We start from the raw sequence: 9715 nt of genomic DNA on the forward strand, positions 1-9715 counted from the left end.
CAGACTGAAAAAGATGCCTTTAGGAAGTAGTTACTACCATATTTTCAGTACTCCTAGGTATATGGACAGTTCTGTTTCGTGTGTATGTGTGTGTTTTCTTTAAAGTAGTCTAAACCTCCAGATGTTGATGTTGCTAACATTGTACACACTCAAATTGAAAAAGAAAAAGTGACACCAAACTGTACAGGGTGTGAGACATAATCTTGGAGCATGCAACAATAAAACAATGTTTTTTGCAGGGAGGCAAGCCCCCCTGCCCCACCTTGCAGAAAGCACTGATAATTATATATTGTAACTTTGAGATAGCATAGTAGCATGGGAAGGTGCACGTACCCCAGTGCCGGTAGAATAGTGATCTTGCACCGTTGTTGGCTGTTTCATCAACCACGGTTATCGGTGTGTTTTTCTCTCTAGATAATATATGTATATCCCTCTAACTGTAATTATTTGCAAAAACACACCACACATATGGAGATAGGTGTGTGTGTGCATGTGTATATGGGTACAACTCAAATTGTCAAAAGCAAATTTGACAGAATGCTCACTTTGTATACTATTTTGTAGGTAGGAGTATGCAGGAAACTGGATGTTTGACTGATCAGGTTATAGTGATTGGTGTGTACATGTCAGTGTTTGTGGGTAAGGGTTAGATGACTGGATACAATTATTGCTAATGTTTTGCATGTTTGATTGTGTGTGTGTTTTTGTTTTGTCCTGTGTAGTGCTACTATTAGTGAAAGGGTGTGTATTGTTTTGTACTGTGTAGTGCTACTATTAGTGAAAGGGTTTTTAGTAATGTGTAGGGGTTAGGGTTAGCACCCTAATCCCGTAACCATTATATTACTAAACGGTTCCCTACTACTACCAAGGTAACACTTTGACCTCAATTTTGTAATTTGGGTTTATGAAATAGGATCCCGTAACCATTATATTACTAAACGGTTCCCTACTACTATCAAGGTAACACTTTGACCTCAATTTTGTAATTTGGGTTTATGAAATAGGATGTTTTTAGTTGGATAGAATTATTAGGCAGTTTGTGATTCAATACTGTAAGTTTTCAGTGTGTGTTTTTAAGAGAGGCTGAATATTCCTTCCTGATGGCCTGCCATCAAGCCCTTTCTGCCAGCTCACTGTTGCTACCTGTATGGCGTACCCTAGTGGATTCTTGATGCTCTTCTGTGGGAGTCTCCCATCAGGGAGGGATACCTTATTCCAATGTGGATTCAAATATCCATGCAGGTTTGCAGAGGCTGGCTTTCCTTCCAGGAATGTAGGCAGGACAAGCTCTGTAGATGGATTGTAATCTATCCAATGCAGGACTTTTCTGTTAGCCTAAAATCTGCTCCCTGCCCTGTGCCACTATCATCCTTGATGTATGCTGGGATGGGTAATGAGAGGGCCCTACCAAACATTGTCACACTACAACCATAGAGCAGACATCTTTTCAAATTCTTACACCCCTCAGCCTGGTGTCCTATACTTCTGAGTCCTGGCTGCCATCCTGGCTTGGTGATGCCCAGCACTACCATCCCTCCTAGGATAGGCATGCCAATCTTCCGTGTTGGACATTAAAGTTTCTAATCAAACTTGGGTTACCTGGGTCCCAGTTAAGACCTTTTCTTCACCTATTGAATGATGTGCTGACACCAAATCTTGATTTTAACCCCCCCCCCCAGTGCTGCTGCTTTATCTTTCTTCTTTACCTGAAAGCAGAAACATTAAATGCACTCCCCAATAACAATGGACGTTATTCTTGAGATATTACGGTATACTGTATTGTGCAGTAAAGAGATTGAGGATGAATCCTATGTCTTAAGAATGTGAAGGAGAGAGGAGATAGGAAATTGGAGTAGGCAAGAATATTTTACAAAATGGATTATATGTTTTGCTTTCTCGGATTGTCAGGATGGAAAAAGGCAGCGAAGATGACATTACTGATTGACGTAATAGGTTAAAGAAACATGCTACTATTTAGAACGGAGGAAAGAGCAATTCTAGGTAAAAAGAATGTGATGAAGAGGCCAAGGGTCTGTTGTGGAATGGGTGATACTGCAGAAGAGAGAGGAGGTGGTATGTCCTAGAGTACTCCTGCCAGTGAAGATGGGGTGAGACGAGCCCGTTGTGTCCAAAGCAGACCAAGAGGAATGGAAGGATAATGTTTCTTTTATTAGCAAGCAAAATTGAAGAACAGATAAGTGTGCAGTACTGCATTGACCCACTATTGGATTGTATAAAATGGATAAGTGGTGCAGCCAAGATTGACTGCAGTCTAAAGATTAAAACGTATCGGAGAAGATTGTATACAAGTAAGTGTGATCCTTTCCTATCTTGGTATGGTATTCACACTGTCTTGGTTACATAGCATCCCAAGCACCTTGATGAGCCATATAGAGAAAATACACTGGACTGTATGACTTTGTCTGCAGCATTCAGCTACATTAGTCCTGTACTCTTCTTGAGGGCTGAGTGAGATGGATGTTAGCTATTTCTTAAAATATTCTTGGAACAACATTCACAATTTGTTTTAAGACTAGTCTGTCAAGATCAAAGATGGTAGTCGCAGATGTCCCAAATGATTGTTTTTTTACATTTTTGTATGTAAAAATGTGGTTTGGCTGTTAGTACACAGAAAATGCTTTATTTTCAGTTGCCTCCGTGAGAAGAGTACTGGACTATTTAAAAGCAGTTTTTGAGCTTGGCAATTAAAGAACAGTGCAATACCCGTTGATGGTTTTCAGGTAAAATTAAGGTGGTTCTGTTTTGGTCCCAAACGTTTTCACAGGAGTACACTTAGTAATAGGTCACTGTCACTGCTATTGATGGGAAGGCCTTTGAAGGTGGCCCCCCATGTTGTATACCTTGTTTCTTTTCAGCTAGGGACTATTAATTTTGATACAATACCACTGGTATTGTGCATCGTAATTATGTTGAGCAGCTTATCTTAAGGGGAAAAGGACTACCTTACAACTGAACCTAAGCTAAAATTTGGTAGGATGGTTAAGCTGGTGGTAGTTATTCAAAAACCATATAAAGAGCTCTGAACAGGTTGCAAGCAGGAGACCTGATTTTCTATGTGTACAGTAGTGAAAAGATGTTTAATCACAAAACAAAATACAGTTTAGCACTTTCATTTCGCATGTCAAGACTTCATCAGAACTGTAAGAAAATGCCCTTGCTATAAATTTAAAACTTATAGCATTATCTCATTGGTCAAATCATAATACCATTTCTTAATTTAATTTTAATTAAATTCATTGTCGGTTGCTTTTTTTATTAATGAAAAAGACATGGCAATCGGTTTTTGACGTGCATTTTTTCAAAGTATACTTCAAAACTGTTAAAACACAGTAATTTTAATGTAATATATGGGAACATGTAATATTAAAATATGTGAAAATGCGTGTGTCTGTGCTTGTGTGACCAGTTTGTTTACATTTTTTGGGAAGCTGGAAAATCTAGATGTTTGTAAAATAAATAAAGAAAAGTGGTTAAAAAAATAGCTTATATAGTTTAGATATGTTTTTTGTTATGCTAATTTTGCTGTTATTTCACAAATTCCTTTAGAATGAAACCTTATCAGCAACTATCGGGTATTCTTCATGTTAAATAGCTTGGTTCTTCAAAAGGAGCTCTCCTTAGTAACCACATACTTCAAACGGAACCCAGGGACAGATTAATGCCATCCTATAAGAGGAATATTATTTTACCCCAACCTTCAGCTTCAACTTTATTTAGCTGGTTTTGCACAAAAGTTTTCAATTTTAGATGGGATACCATAGAGTACATACTTAAAAAAAAAAAAAAAAAAAAAAAAAAAACTTATATGAAGGACATTTTTATAAGTGAAACAGAAATTCATCCATCACTTTAAATGCTATATCAAAGTTAAAATTGCCTTCCTAACGCTAGCTAGTAATAGGTAGTCCAGTAGCCAGTGTGATAGCAAGTTCTGCATGTGTGGGGCATGGTAAGACTGTGAACAAAATTAAAGTTTCTGGAAGCTCCCAGGAGTATAAAACCTGGGTAGAGCAGTAAGGCACAACAAGCTTCAGGTAGGAGGGATCTATGCCGTAAGTGTTCAAATACCGTATCGCTATATAGACATCTATATAGCTTCCCCTGCACTGCAGGATAATGCAATATATGCAAAACAGACGTAATGTGCTTGTAGCTCAATGTGCCAGTGGGTAGCTTTGCATCATAATTCTACACCATCTGTAATCATTCCAGGTCTGTGTAGGAAGTCCTGTGTAAAAGGCTTTGCAGTAGTCCAGTCTTAAAGATCCCAATATGTGAACTGCAGCCAAGAGATCATTTTTGAGATGGCGGGTGCTAATGCTTTGAAATGTTTTGCAAGTTGAAATGCAAAGACTTTGCTTCATCCAAAAGTTGGTCCTAAAGTTTTAACTTGGAAGCTAAGATGATAGCAAGGTTATGCACCATATCAACAAAGTCAAACTTATTGACGCAGTGCATTATAAAGTTGAGTAATGGAGCCTTGTAGGATCGTGTGAACTTTGAGCTTTCTGGAGGTGGTGTTTCATCTGTTTGAGTACATGGCTTGTATTGGCCAGGAAATGCACAGTCACTGTATCTTCTTTGGGAGGGTAGATCTGTGTAGTGTCGGCACAGACCTCCCTCTCTCTCTTCCTTTATAAATCTCCTGTAGCAAGCATGTAAATCACTAGTGGAAAAGATGATTTTGAATAGACTGTGTGGGAACATCCATATAGAAACTAAACTAAAGGTTGTGGCAAAGTACCACAATACATTTGTAAGTGTTCTATCGGAATACTGTTAGAAGTGTCAGTGGTGCAACAAGTGGCATGCTCACCTTTGGTGCAGAAAGCTGTGGTATCTATTCCCACATCAGATAGATATATTACTAAAAGTGCAGTGCAACATAAGGGAGGTGTTGCACTCTTGAGTGTGTTGTCCTTCAGTTAAACTAAGCCCCCATCTACTTGAGTTTTTAGTAGCACAGAAGGATGTAAAAGATCCATGGCACCTACTGAAAACAGTCGCAGAAGTTTCCTGATGGTCTGGAAAAAATTTCTTCTAGTAGTGTAAATGCCACCCTTGTATCTTTGAAAATGAGGTTTCTAGTCTAGTGGGACTAACCCGGTTAGTGAAGAATGAATGAATGAATATAATTGTGGAAATAATAATTAATTTTGTGGCTGCATGGCATAACATTACTTGCATCTCCAGCAATGGGTCTTAGAACTTGCATACTGCTGACCCTGTCTCTGTTGTCCTTGGTCCTTGCTAAAAGGACCCGTGTGGAACTTTCCATTGTATGAACAGACCATTTTGAATAGTTCTAAACTGCTTGAAGTTAAAAACTTTATTCATGTTTTCAAAGTTTCATCTAATTACTGTCCATACATTAAGCAGATTGGTCTGTTGTGCGCAGTTAGACGTGCTTTGTGTGCCTAAAGTTATCCCACAACTCTAGGATTTGCCCAGTAATTTGCAGGACAGTCTGCAGAGAGACAGGCCTTTGACAACATCTTATTGTTTGTAAAATTAGAGAAGACTAGGTTGCTGCCTCTATTCTTGCATGTTCATCCTCTGCTTCTGGAAGGAAAGATCATGCTGTGCTTGACTTCATATAGAGGGGAAAGAGAAGAGTGAGAGTGTTTGTTTTCGTCCCTCTTCCTTTCACCTCCTCTCAAGTTTAGGCCCTAACAGGCTCACAAGTGGTAGTCTAGTAGGGGGTGTACAGCACTTTCCTGCACCTACCGTATTTGTGGTTTGCTCTGTGTTCCCACTGCAGAGGTGTTAGGTTGTAGTAATTCAAGACGCTTCTGAGTCATCTGTAATTGACTTCTTTTCAGCAGCTACCTTTTATAATCTTGGAGCAGGGAGTGCCTTTTAAATATCTGCTTTTCCAGTTAAGAGCAGTCATTTTGTGCAGATTCAGTCCCTGTCAATCAGATGGCAATGGCAGTAACACGTTTTTCTTTCTAGTTTCTTTTGTGTGCCACTTTGAGCACTAGCCCAATTGATTTCTGGTGTGTGCATGTCCATTTTCTGATCTCACTATCTTATACTATCCAGATATCATTCCTGCCATTTCCTGTTACTGTTTGCTCAGCTTTTATCTATCTCAGCAGCATTGACTTTGGGGTTGGTGTAGGGGGGTTGGGGGTTGTTTATAATGGTTAAGGTGTCTGCCTCACAGACGCAAGGTACAGGGTTTGATTCTCACCTTTGAAAGCAAAATTGTGGTGGCTTAAAGTGACCCACAAGAACAGTTAGCCTTATACTTAACCTAGCCACCAATATCATTCACACTGTTGAAATGATACTCTAACCCCATGTGTAGAAAAATGGGAAAAGGGGTTGATGAATGGGTATAAGAATAGAAAGATATACTGGTATAGCAGTAAGATATACTGGTATAGCAGTGTGCATACAACAGAAGCAGCATACAGTGATATTCAAGTAAAAGAAGACATTTTTAGTGTGCATATTCAAAAAAATGCATTTAAAAATGAAGATTGTGTAGGCACAAAAATAAGCAAATGTATTCAAACAAAAGAATGAAAAGACCTGGATACGCAAGTGAAATAAATGCTGAGCTTTCTTTAGGGCAGAGATTCCAGGATTCTAGGGGAGAAGTAGCTAAGAAGCAGCTGATGGAAGGTCAGCATTTAAACTGAGTGGTTGTCTTGATTTCAGTTGATTGACAGTGATACCTGGCAGCTGGATGCGATACAAGCCCCCCCCCCCCAAAAAAAAAAATGGGCTGGTGCAAGGAGTTTATCCAAGGAAGAAAACATCTTGATTCCTTTTGAGCCTCAGTGTTTTCTACCAAGTACATAGCTTTGGTGACAAACTTGGGAGCTAAGTTGAAATCAAAAGTCAGGGTCTTGAATTGGTAAAATCTGGTTCTTGTATGAAGGTGAAGCCATCTGCAATGCCTTCTCAAGAGTATTCCCCCATTGATACAGGAAAGAGTAAACTCCCTGACCTTTTTGATACATGAAGAGAAGCTGGATACTGCTTGTTTTCTGAGGAATTGTAACACGTCCTTCCTTGCCCCCGCCTTCAGGCATAAGTACAGGAGGGATTCTGGCAAAGGTAAAAACATATGGAAGGGCAAGAAGAAAAAGGCAACTGGTGGCTGCTAGCAACCAACTCTCGGGCACCCATATTTTGCCTCTCCAGTGAAAGGCGGGAAGAGTACTCCTGGCAACCTCGGGATAAAGATGGCCAGATTTGGTGTCAAGACTGCTGGTGGTTACATTAAGAAACCTTCTGCTGCATGAAGGCCTCTGGCACTGTTATATCCTCCACAATCACAGACCAAATTGACTCCTATGCAGAGGTGTACACAAATGCCCTATATAAACACTTAAGCAGCTGTATAGACTCAGCTGTACCTGACTGCATTAAAAACCAGGTCCTTCAGAAAAAAACAAACCACCCTGGTGGACCCAAAGTATGAACGGGTTGTATAACAAAAAGTAGAAACTGATGTCCAAGAACAAGAGGGAACTAACTTAGCAGAGGAAGAATTCCTGCCACAGCTTGAACAAGCCAATAAGAAATCTTTTAGAGTCCTCTAAAGCTATTAAAGCTAAAATAGCATATCTAAGGATAGTCATTCATTCTTTAACTACATCTGAAATCTAAAATGAATGCCCAGCTATGTGCCGAACTGGTAGTAGATGGTACCCACTCATACTATATTGGAGGAAATTGCCAACCTGCTATCTGACTGATCTGGCATAACCTTCACCCCCTGTCCCTACCACCCATACCCCAAAGCATACCTGACACCGGTCCTCTGCTCTAGTATCTCTAGAGACCGGGTCATATCTGAGCTCTCAAAGGCCAAAACGTGGTCTCAATGGAACCCAATAACATCCTAGGATGCTTATTGAACTGTGTAGAACAGGACCTAGCAGACTCGCTTGGCATTTTCTTTAACGATAACCTGAGAACTGGCTTTGTTTCCGCAGAGTGGAAAACGGCAACAGTAATTCCCTTATACAGAGGGGGGCCACCAACCAAGCCTGGGAACTAAGTCTAACCAACCTTCTCTGCAAGGCCATAGAAAGAATCCTCATGGATGTTAACAAAGGCATAGGCTACCTTCAAACTGTAGACTCAGCCCAGTTTGGCCTCATTAAGGTTAGATCATGCTTATTAAACCTAGTAGACCTCTTTGAGAAAGTCATCAAAGCCCTGGATGAAGGTAAGACTCTAGCAAAGGCTTTTGATGCACTCCCGTACTCTGGTATCCTTGAGAAACTCTCTTGGCTGGGATTAACTCTTGCATCACTAGATGGGTATCCAGTTGGCTTACCAAAAGAGCACTTACTGTCAACTTGCTGACTCCACCTCTAGCAGTAGACCAGTGGCATACCACAAGGGTCTGTGCTGGTCCCTTTACTGTTTGGAATCTGTTTCTCTGAAGTCCAGGCTGAAGTAAATGGCCTTTTGCTTACCAGGCTGACTTATGATTGCAAATTGGGTGCAGTCATTGTTGGGGGGGGGGTGGGGGGGCTCAATGTTAACATATTACAGGAGGGGTTAACACCGACATGACTGGTGCCAAAGCCATGGTCTAAAACTAAACGCAAAAAAAGTGAATTATTATCCCCTTTGGCAAAGTGGAATTCCCTGCTAATTACAATATTGACAGCACTACCCTAAGTTCGAGCCCAGTGGTGCGAGATTTAGGAATACAGATAGCAATCTGAAATTCGACTATCAAGTTTCCACAGTGGTAAGAAAAGCCTTCTACATTGCGCATCTCATAAGTAAGTGCATCGTATCTATGTCTTAGGATGTTATAAATTAACTGTACTTTACATTCAAAAGACCATTAATGGAGTATAATGCTCCCTTCTTGCATGTACCTTGCCAGACACCTGCAGCAGCTGGAGAGATCACGGAGGCTTCTCCCCAAGAAAATATAGGGCTTCCGAACCATGACTTGCGTGGATGGACTTAAAATCCTGTCTTAAACTAGCCTGTGATATTAACAGAACATGCTGTTGAAGAGACTGATGCGTCTCCCAGAGATTGCTGCTTACTCTGGAATAAACTTCCATTTCACATGAAGCAGAGTTCGTCACTGATCCTATTCAAATGCAACTTGAACAAATGGATGGGAGACGGCAGATTCACCCCAGGGGTGTAATACCCATGTCTGTCGTTGACAGGGGTAGTTGGTGTGTAGACTTGCTCTGCGAATTATGTCCATCTAACAGGGGACAGTTGAGGCAACTTGGGATTAACATGGCTAGTCTTGTAAGGGCTCTAGGGCCGCTAACATAATAACTTCCTATGAGCTTATGAGAGACCTTGCTGTTTGCTACTAGATGTAGAATGCTGGCCTTTCTTCCTGCTGTAAGCATTCTGCAGATTCCTAAGGGGCCAAGTTCTTCATGGCCGTCTCCTGTGTCCATAACATGGATATTCTAGAAGGGGGTAATATCCTGATGAAGCAGAATGCTTGCCAAGCCCTGGTGGACTCCAGAGTTGGAAGTGATCTTTGGGCTATGAGGACTGAGATGTCCATGGAGGCATGGCTTCTCTAGGACTCTGACAGCCTGGTGTGCAGATAACACTGTCATGTGCATCCTCCAAGGGGAAACATTTGTATAACTGCTGCCATTATGCCCAAGGCTCTAAAAATCACTTGTAGCACCAGAACTACAGGAGGTCCATTTAAAATCCATTCACCTTCTCA

At 40.8% G+C, this 9715-nt stretch overlaps 1 protein-coding gene across 2 annotated transcripts in view; it reads left to right on the forward strand.

Moving 5' to 3' along the window:
* The window catches only part of FKBP1B (FKBP prolyl isomerase 1B), a 455033-nt gene that overhangs the window by 4633 nt on the left and 440685 nt on the right, over window positions 1-9715 (forward strand). The window lies entirely within an intron of this gene.

This window comes from Protopterus annectens, chromosome 2.part1 (assembly GCF_019279795.1).
Source record: "Protopterus annectens isolate FY-2018-M chromosome 2.part1, PAN1.0, whole genome shotgun sequence".
Classification (NCBI taxonomy): domain Eukaryota; kingdom Metazoa; phylum Chordata; order Ceratodontiformes; family Protopteridae; genus Protopterus; species Protopterus annectens.